Source organism: Lithobates pipiens, unplaced genomic scaffold (genome assembly GCF_037356315.1).
Source record: "Lithobates pipiens isolate NorthernLeopardFrog02 unplaced genomic scaffold, aLitPip1_a1.2 Scaffold_88, whole genome shotgun sequence".
NCBI classification, from domain to species: Eukaryota; Metazoa; Chordata; class Amphibia; order Anura; family Ranidae; genus Lithobates; species Lithobates pipiens.
The window spans coordinates 904,055-914,242 of NW_027507912.1; positions in this window are offsets into that span (position 1 = coordinate 904,055).

A 10,188-nucleotide genomic window follows, 5' to 3' on the forward strand; every position below is an offset into this window, starting at 1 on the left:
GGTGTTGGTGTTGCCACAACACTGTAAGCCCTCAAAGTAACTTTTGGTGGGCGCTGGAGTGCCCTGCTGTAAACGATTATATCAAGAATTGTAATTACATGCCATTGTTGAACAGTGGTAGAAAAACTGGGCCGTTGGTGGTTGTGGTGGTGGTGCTGGTGCCACAACACTATAAATCCTCACAGTTACTCTCGGTGGGCACAGGAACAGGCCCTGCTGTGAAATATTATATCAAGAATTGTAATTGCATGCCCCTGTTAAACAGGGGCTGAAAAATTGGGCCTTAGGCACTGCTTGCTGGTGCCACAACACTGCAACCTCTCCCAGATACTCTAGTTGGAGTGCAGGAATGAGCCCTGCTGCAAAGCATTGCATCGGAAATTGTATTACATGCCCCTGTTGAACAGGGGCTCAAAAATTGGGCCTTAGGCACTGGTGCTGGTGCCAGGACACTGCAACTTCTCTCAGATACTCTAGTTGGAGTGCAGGAATGAGTCCTGATGCAAATCATTGCAACAAAAATTATATTACTTGTGCCTGATAAACAGGGGCTGAAAAATTGGGCCTTAGGCACTGGTGCTGGTGCCAGGACACTGCAACCTCTCTCAGATACTCTAGTTGGAGTGCAGGAATGAGTCCTGCTGCAAAGCATTGCAACAAAAATTCTATTACTTGCGCCTGATAAACAGGGGCTGAAAAGTTGGGCCTTAGGCACTGGTGCTGGTGCCACAACACTGCAACCTCTCCCATATACTCTATTTTTATTGCAGGAATTAGCCCTGCTGCAAAGCATTGCATCAAAAATTGTAATTAAACGCCCCTGTTAAACAGGGGCAGAAAAATTGGGCTGATGGCATCACCCAGAACCAGAAATGTTCTTCCAACATATCAGCGGAGGAGGAAGAGGATAGACAATCAACATAACAGGACAGTCACTCAGCATCGGCATAGGCAGTCTTGAAGGGATGTGATATTTAAAAAAAATTATTCGGTTAAATCAGCTTCAGGTGCTTGGTAGCTGTGGGTGATCCAAGACTGATTCATCTGGATGAAGGTCAGTCGATCAACTGATTTGGTGGACAGGCGCACCCTGTGATCGGTAACAAAGCCACCAGCAGCACTGAAGGTGCGTTCCGAAAGAACGCTGGATGCAAGACAGGTCAGTAGCTCAATTGCATACTGTGCAAGCTCTGGCCAGTGATCCATCCTCAAGACCCAGTAAGCCAGAGGATTGTCGGTAGGAAAGGTGTCCAAGTCTGACCTTGCCCCTAGGTATTCCTGCACCATGTAAATCAGACGCTGGCGATGGTTGCTGGAACCGATCATACCTTGGGGCTGCGGACTAAAAAATTGTCTGAAAGCATCAGTCAGACCGCCACCTTCTCCACCGCTCCTTCTGATCGATGCCTCAGCAACACGTTGTCCAGGACCAGGAGTTTGTAACCTCCCAGTCTCTGGGAACGCGTTGCACAGACCTTTCTGCAAGGCCTACCGGAGATGTCTCATCCTCTGCTCCCTCTGCGATGGCAAGATAAGGTCGGCAACCTTACCCTTGTACCGTGGATCAAGGAGAGTGGCCAGACAGTAATGGTCCCTCTCCTTGATCCGAAGAATACGAGGATCCTTCCACAGGCTTTGCAGGATCAGGGAGGCCATGCAGCGTAGGTTAGCTGAGGCATTCAGTCCGGAGTCCTCTGGGTCACTAAGGGCAACATGATCCGCAGCTACCTCCTCCCAGCCACGTACAAGTCCACGTGTTTCTTGGGACTGTAAATCATCCCTACAAGACTGCTGCTGCTGATGCTGAGTGCCAGCCTCCACCTGCATGCTGACACAATCATCCTCCTCCTCCCCTTCCTCCTCCTCATCCTCTTCCTGTGTGATGGGTGGCACAGCAGGAACACTGTCTGGATAAAGGGGGCCTTGAGAGGCAAGGAAGTCCTCCTCTTCCTGCCTCTGTTCTGCCTCAAGTGCCCTGTCCATTATTCCACGCAGCGTATGCTCCAAGAGGTGGACAAGAGGTACAGTGTCACTGATGCATGCACTGTCACTGCTCACCATCCTTGTGGCCTCCTCAAACGGTGACAGGACAGTGCATGCATCCCTGATCATGCCCCACTGGCGTGGTGAGAAAAAACCGAGCTCCCCTGACCCTGTCCTGGTGCCGTAGTCACACAGGTACTCATTGATGGCCCTCTGCTGCGTGTGCAGCCGCTGCAGCATGGCCAACGTTGAGTTCCACCTGGTGGGCATGTCACATATAAGGCCGTTCTTGGGCAGGTTCAACTCCTTTTGGAGCTCAGCCAGCCGAGCACAGGCATTAAATGATCAGTGGAAATGCACACAGACTTTCCTGGCCTGCTTCAGGACATCCTGTAAGCTGGGGTACCTGCCCAAGAACCGCTGCACCACCAGGTTAAGGATGTGAGCTACACAGGGCACATGGGTCAGTTGTCCCTGTCGGAGGGCGGAGAGGAGGTTGGTGCCATTGTCACAAACCACCATGACTGGCTTAAGCTGGCGTGGCGTCAACCACCTCTCGGCCTGCCCCTGCAGAGCTGACAAAACATCCGCCCCAGTGTGGCTTCTGTCCCCCAAACAAACCAGTGCAAGCACGACATGGCATTGTTTTGCCTGCGTACTTGCGTAGCCCCTGGAACGCCTACGGAGCACCGCTGGTTCTGAGGACAGAGCACTGGAAGAGGCCATGGAGGAAGAAGAAGAGGAGGGGGTGGAGGATAGAGGTGTGTCACAACCAATAGTAGCATTTTGGAGGTGTGGTGGCGGAACAACCTCCAACACTACTACACCTTGTCCTGCATCCTTCCCAGCTGCCAGAGGAGTGACCCAATGGGCCGTGAAAGACAGGTAACGTCCCTGTCCATGCCTGCTGGACCATGAGTCAGCGGTAATATGCACCTTACCGCTGACCGCCCTGTCCAGCGAGGCAAGGACATTGCCTTCCACATGCCGGTAGAGAGCCGGAATCGCCTTCCGTGAGAAAAAGTGGCGTTTGGGGACCTGCCACTGAGGAACCGCACATTGTACAAACTCACGGAAGGGGGCCGAGTCTACCAACTGAAAAGGCAGCAGTTGAAGTGCTAGCAATTTAGCCAAGCTAGCATTCAACCGCTGGGCATGTGGATGGCTGGGAGTGAACTTCTTCCGCCGGTCCAGCAGCTGGGGTAGGGACATTTGCCTGCTATAATCGGACGTGGGTGTACTGCTAGCAGAGTGCCCGGAAGCACTTGGCTGTGACACACCTAATTCTACACCTTCATTCCTCTCAGAGCAGGTTTCAGAGAGGACTGAAGGTCTAGTGGGGTTGGAGATGCCAGCTGATGAGGAGCAAGGAGAGGTCCGCTTTGTTCTTTGGTGTGGGTCTTTGAGGTATGCTTGCCAACAAGCTGCATGGCAGGTCAACATATGTCTGGTCAAGCATGTGGTGCCCAAGCGGCTGATGTCTTGGCCACGCGAGATACGCTTGAGACATATGTTGCAAATAGCAGTGGTGCGATCTGATGCACTCGTCTCAAAAAAGACCCACACCAAAGAACTTTTAGAATAACGTGCAGAGACAGCGCCCTGCACAGGCGGAGCTCTGCGGTGTGATTCAGTCGGTGTGCTGCCCCTAAGCTGGCCCCCGGAGGGCATCCTGCCTCGTTGGACATGTGCCTCCTCCTCCTCTCTCCTACCAGGCACCCACGTGGAGTCAGTGCCCTCATCATCCCCTCCCTCTTCAGCGCTGTAGCAAACCTGGCAGTATGCTGCAGCTTGTGGAACATGACTGCCAGATTGCTGTCCTTCTTGAGCATCCCCTCTCTCTGCGCTCACGCTACTGCCTTCCTCTAGCTGAGTGTCATCGTCAGAGCCTACAAAACACTGGGCATCCTCCTGGAGCATGTACCCAACACTGTTCTCAAAGAGTTCAGGAGACTCCTCAGGAGGACGTGGTGGGTCTAGGGAAGGAGTCACTGATGATGACATTGAGAGGAGGGAAGACGATGTGTTGGCAGCTGCTTTGCTAGTACCCTGAGACTGGGTGAGAGAGGATGAGGAGGATGAAGAGGGCTTGGTCATCCACTCTACCAAGTCGTTGGCATGTTGCGGTTCAACATGTCCAGCTGCCGAAAAGAAGGACAAGCGTGTCCCATGGCCACGTGCTGATGACAATGCACCGCGTCCACGACCAGCACTGTTGTCTCTAGACACAGAGCCTGCTTGCCCTCTTTCATCGGCTCGCGCCTGTCTGCCTCTCCTTGCTGGCCTTCCAGACATGGTAATGGCCTGAAGGGAGTTGGGTAAAACAGCAGTTGGGTAGTGTATATTGTGCTGGAGGCACACAACACCCACTAACTCCTGCAGATGCCTTTATTATAGAACACCAGAGATAAAGGGGTATACTGTAATGGAGTCACAAAACACCCACTAAGCCCTGCAGATGGCTCTATTAGAGAACAGCAATAAACGGTAGATACAGGTGTATATTGTGCTGGAGGCACACAACACCCACTAACTCCTGCAGATGCCTTTAATATAGAACACCAGAGATAAAGGGGTATACTGTAATGGAGTCATACAACACCCACTAAGCCCTGCAGATGGCTCTATTAGAGAACAGCAATAGAGGGTAGATACAGGTGTATATTGTGCTGGAGGCACAAAAAACCCACTAACTCCTGCAGATGCCTTTTTTATAGAACACCAGAGATAAAGGGGTATATACAGATGTATACTGTGCTGTGCTGGAGGCACACACAACTTCCAATAACTCCTGCAGATGGCAAGTGGGCTCAAATAGAGAAGAGCTATGTAGGTGGATATAGTGGTGTGTACTGGGTACAGAGCACACAGACAGCACGCACAAGCTCCTAACACTACTGACTGCAAGCTCTATATTGGCCGCCGCGGCCCAGCAACACGCCTCGGGGAGAGAGACTCACCCAGAGCTACGGCAGATAATCCCTCCAGCCTCTCTCACCTATACCCCACCTCATCAAAGTGGATGTGTACAACACCACACTCCATCTCCAGCCTCCACTGAATCTCTGCTCGGCAGAAACTTTAGTGATCCTCTATACTCCCCAGCAGGTCCAAACCTTAACCCACCACCAGGGGGATCCTCTCCATCTTTCTCCCTCTCTGAATCTGGCACCCATACAGATGACCTCTTGAAGATGTCAGCTCTCTTGGAAAGGGGCTTAGCATCTACTGCAGCTAAAATAACAGGGGACATAAAAACAGATTTCCAAAACCTGGATGCCAGGATGGAAGCTATAGAACACAAACTCGACATGACAGTCTCCGTAACAATCAAAATTCAGAACACATCCAGACTTGGATACCGCCAAGTGGATACCGCCATACTCAGAATTGATGAACTTGAAAACAGATCCAGACGCTATAATTTCCGGATTAGAGGACTACCAGAATCTATTTCTGATGTGTCACAAGCTACCCAAGACATCAATAAATCCTTGATCCCAAACATACCACAATATCGCTTGGAACTAGATAGGGTCCACGGGGACCTAGGACCCCCTAGAAAAGACGGATCCCCCAGAGACATCATTGCCAAGCCACACTTTTACCTGGTCAAGGAGGAGATCATGAAACAGTCCAGAGTGACGAAACAACTCTCTTATCAAGGCCATCCTATCCAGGTCTTGGCTGACCTCTCTCCCTCCACGATTCAAAGAAGAAGAGCCCTAAAACCCCTTCTGCTGGTGCTCGCACAAAAAGAAATAAAATACTGGTGGACATTCCCTTTTGCCGTCAAATTCCAACATAAGGGCAAACTTTATTCCTTCTCCAGTTTCCAAGATGGAGAAAAGATCCTTCTATCCCTGAGGCTCATCACAACGGAAGCGGACATGGACACATCAAACCCGAATTACAACCCAGCTAAGCGTCCACCCCCAACTAGCCCGCTTACACCCCTGTGGAACAAGCAACTGTCAAACAGAACAAAGGACCACACCCAGACCTGAGGCTCAGTCCCTCCTACGTTTTCTTGCCACTCTAACCCAACTTCTACTCCAGGATGGAGTGTAACCGGGGAGCTCCCCCCCACCTGATGGGAGCTCTGGCTCCACTGACCTTCCTTGAAGGTTCTTTCCACGGACTGTGTGATCCATCTCTAGTCCCCCCTCTGGCTAACCTACTCACCCGATGGACATTTCATGCCTAAAGGCAGGGGGCACGGACTGGACTTCACCAAGTTCCTGGTCTTCACAAGGTTTTTGTTTTCACCAGGCCGCACAGAATCTTTCCACAAGCCACATCTGTTCCACGATGGATTTTTTTTCTATTACAGCTACCTGATCTCCAGCCCCCTCACACCAGATTGCTGTTTCTCCCCTCCCCCCCCCACCTTTTTTTTTTGGGAAGGAAACTCATCAAAGCCTTTCCTAAGCAGATCTGTAACAATCCATGATCTACCTAGAGGTCAGCAGTGGGGCACTGGTCTCTCTAAAGTTTTTTTATTTTTTTTAAATGTTTTTTCCACAGTCTTGTTCTTTTTTTAATTTTTGTTTATTCAGCTTAGAAGAGTGTTAGACTCTATAATTCGCTTCAACTGTATCCTTATTGCGCTTGGTGCTTGTTATATAAATGTAATTTGTTTTACAGAAGTGCCGGAGCGCTGAATTCGGTACTTGCGCCTCCACCTATCCCACGGACCTCCAATGTTCAGTGGGCTAGGATGTCTGCCCTTAGAGGAGCAGGCGTTTCAAGTAGGGGTAACTTCCGGGGGACGGTATGGTCTCCGGGAAATTGCCCCGAAACACCCGAGGATGTCTTCTAAGGCCTCCTCCACTTCTTCTGTCTCTTCTTTCTTCCTTTCCTCAACCTTTAATCTTTTCACTATCCCTCTTGCTCTAACTCAAAGGTTCTCAGTGGTCACTCTCTATTTTCTCTCCCCCCAGGTCCACAAAGTTGTTTCTTCTAGCACAATGTTCCCGCTTGACGGCTCCCATCACAGGACGACAGGCCCCTGGGACTCTCTAGAGGTATGTGAAGCGGGTCTGGAAAGCATCCCCTCTCTTTGTTATCATGGCTGACCACCCAGGCTCCACACTCAGAATAGCTTTGCATAACGCTCAAGGCCCAAACTCAACAAAAGGAGAAAGCTTTTTATCAGTTACAAATCCCTAAAATTGGACGTGGTCCTGATTCAAGAAACCCACTTTCCTAATCGGTACAGCCCTAATTTCTTGCATCACCACAAACCCAGACATTAAAGGGGTACTCTGTGGGCCTCAGGAACACAAATGCAGATTGTTCGCTGACGATTTGATACTCTTTATCACCTCCCCCCTTATTTCCCTACCAAATTTATGTAATACCCTGACCTCATTTGCAAAAGTTTCTGGCCTGGAAGTCAATTTCTCCAAATCCCAAGCCCCCAACGTCTCCCTTCCACCAGCACTGGTGGACCTACTCAAATTAAATTTCAGTTTCGATTGGAACGATCATGCCATTAAATACCTAGGCATAAACCTCACTCCCAAATTCGATACTCTTTATGAGATCTCTCAGGGGTACTGATCGAGCTCTACCAACAATCTCTCATAGTCGATCTTGGATAATATGGGGGGGGGGGGGTGACCGGGAGCTTCCGCTCTATGTGCAGGGGGCCCGCTCCCTGTGCAGTGTGATCCCGAGAGGGGCGCAGGGATAGGAGCTCCTCCTGTAGACGGCCTAGGTTGGGCCCAACCTGGGAATTTGAGACTCTACAGCTATGTTAAAGTGCATTTACACCTCAGTCTTGGTGGATTTTCCGGGTCACACCCCCCTCCTTATGATGAAGGGATGCTAGCTCATATCCTTTAGAGCTGTTTCATTTCACTTTTTTTTTTTTTTTTACAAGTTCTCTTCGCACTCCAGGTGACAAGAAGATTGACATTACTTCTACCATGACTTTTACCATCATATTGTTATTACTCAAGTACTACTTGTCAAGCATGTTTTTTCGGTTTCTCTGTATTCTGTTTCATGAAAATAAAATACTTTGAAAGAATACCTAGGGGCAAGGTTAGACTTGGACACCTTTCCCACCGAAAATCCTCTGGCTTTCTGGGTCTTTAGGATGGATCACCGGCCAGAACTTGCACAGTATGCAATTGAGCTACTGGCCTGTCCTGCATCCAGCATTCTTTCGGAACGCACCTTAAGTGCTGCTGGTGGCTTTTTAACTGATCACAGGGTGTGCCTGTCCACCGACTTGGTTGATCGACTGACCTTCATAAACATGAATCAGTCTTGGATCACCACCAGCTACCAAGCACCGGAAGCTGACTGCCCTGTTATGTTGACTGTCTATCCTCTTCCTCCTCCGCTGATATCTTGGAAGAACATTTTTGGTTCTGGGTGATGCCACCAGCCCAATTGTTCAGCCCATGTTTGACAGGGGCGTGTAATTACAGTGCAATGCTTTGCAGCAGGGCTCATTCCTGCACTCCAACTAGAGTATATGGGAGAGGTTGCAGTGTCGTGGCACCAGCAAGCAGTGCCTAATGCCCAATTTTCAGCCCCTGTTTAACAGGGGCATGTAATTACAATTCTTGATATAATTTTTCACAGCAGGGCCCATTCCTGCACCTACCGAGAGTAACTGTGAGGACGCATAGTATTGTGGCACCAGCACCACCACCACAACCACCAAAGGCCCATTTTTTCTACCACTGTTCAACAATGGCATATAATTACAATTCTTTTTTTTTTTTTTTTTTTTTTTTAAGTATGTATTGAGAAATAAAAAATAAATAAAATACAATTGTAATAGATACAGGCACAATATCGTAGGACCATCATCACAGATGAGGTACATAGAAGAAGAGATCGTACAAATACAATAAGCAGGAATTGATTATACCAAAACAGGGTAAGCTGAATGTTCAAGTTGGATAGACAGCAGTACCGTTGACAGAAAGAAAACAGTGTGATGTGCACAACGGAGTAATATTCTAAAAAATTACTAACTGGGTGGATCATGTAATAGGAGTTAGTTGCAATAGCAATATTTACATGGATATCAATATTTCCCGGGATTTATTGGATAACATATTATTAGATAGCAATAGCTGAAGGTGAAAAAAGGGAGGGGGGGGAGTGAGTCCTTAGAAAACAGTCCCTGAGAGAGGAAGGTCCAAGAAGGCGGTCCTTATAACCAGTAGGTTGCTGGTGGCAGGTCAGTCCATAGATGGGGTGTTGGAGGCCCCTAGGTCCGATTGGTGCGCACCGTGGTATAGGAAGGTGAAATGACCAATATGGGTTATGTCTTCCGGAGGAAGAGTGGAAGACATGAAGGGAAGCCACATCGCATAAAAGCGAGATTTCGATCTTTCGTCACAAAAGTTTGCGTTGTAACGGTCCTTGTATAAGAGAGATAGGAGCTCTCTTTGAATTTGGGCGACAGTGGGGCAAAGAGATGAAGTCCAATTCTTTAGGATGGTTCTCCTGGCAATAAGTAAGCAATAGCAAAGACCATTCCGAGTGTGTAGGTCGGGCTTTCGGGTAGTTAGTGGGCACGGGGCTCGTGTTATGGGACCACGGAAGCAGTAGAGGGTCCCGATATCCAAAAATAAGGAGGAGGGGGTCCTTTGGTAGTTTTAGCAAAGTTATTTTGAAAATGTAGGATAGGAAATGGTCCCAAAATGTGGAGATATAGGAGCATGACCAAAAACGGTGGGTCAAGGAGGGTCTGTGTTGGAGACAATGGGGGGATTTGGCACTGTCCTGATCGGTGTTGGATGGTAGGAAGGGTAGATATGCCTTGTGGGCGATATTCAATTGCGTTTCTCTCCATACCTCATTTGGGGTTAGGCGTTGCACCTTGTTGAGACCTTGCAGAATCTTGTCAACTATGTCCGCATCAGGAAAGTCTTTACCCCAGTTAGCGACTGATGAGGATGTTAGTGGGGAGGAGGTTTTCTGGACCAGAGGCTTGTAAATGTCCGAAATTTTGTATGAATCATCCTTGAGTAGTTGATCTAGGAAGTTTGGAGTGAAGTGTTTATGTTCATCTCTACAGATGTCCCTTAAGTAGCTGATGCATTGTCTGTGATGGAAAGCGTGTGCTGGCGGAAGGGAGAACCTTTCTGCTATGATTGGGAAGGGCTGCAGGTGGCCTGATTCCAGATCGCAGATTGTGGCAAAACTTGTAATTCCTTTCCCTTTCCAGACAGA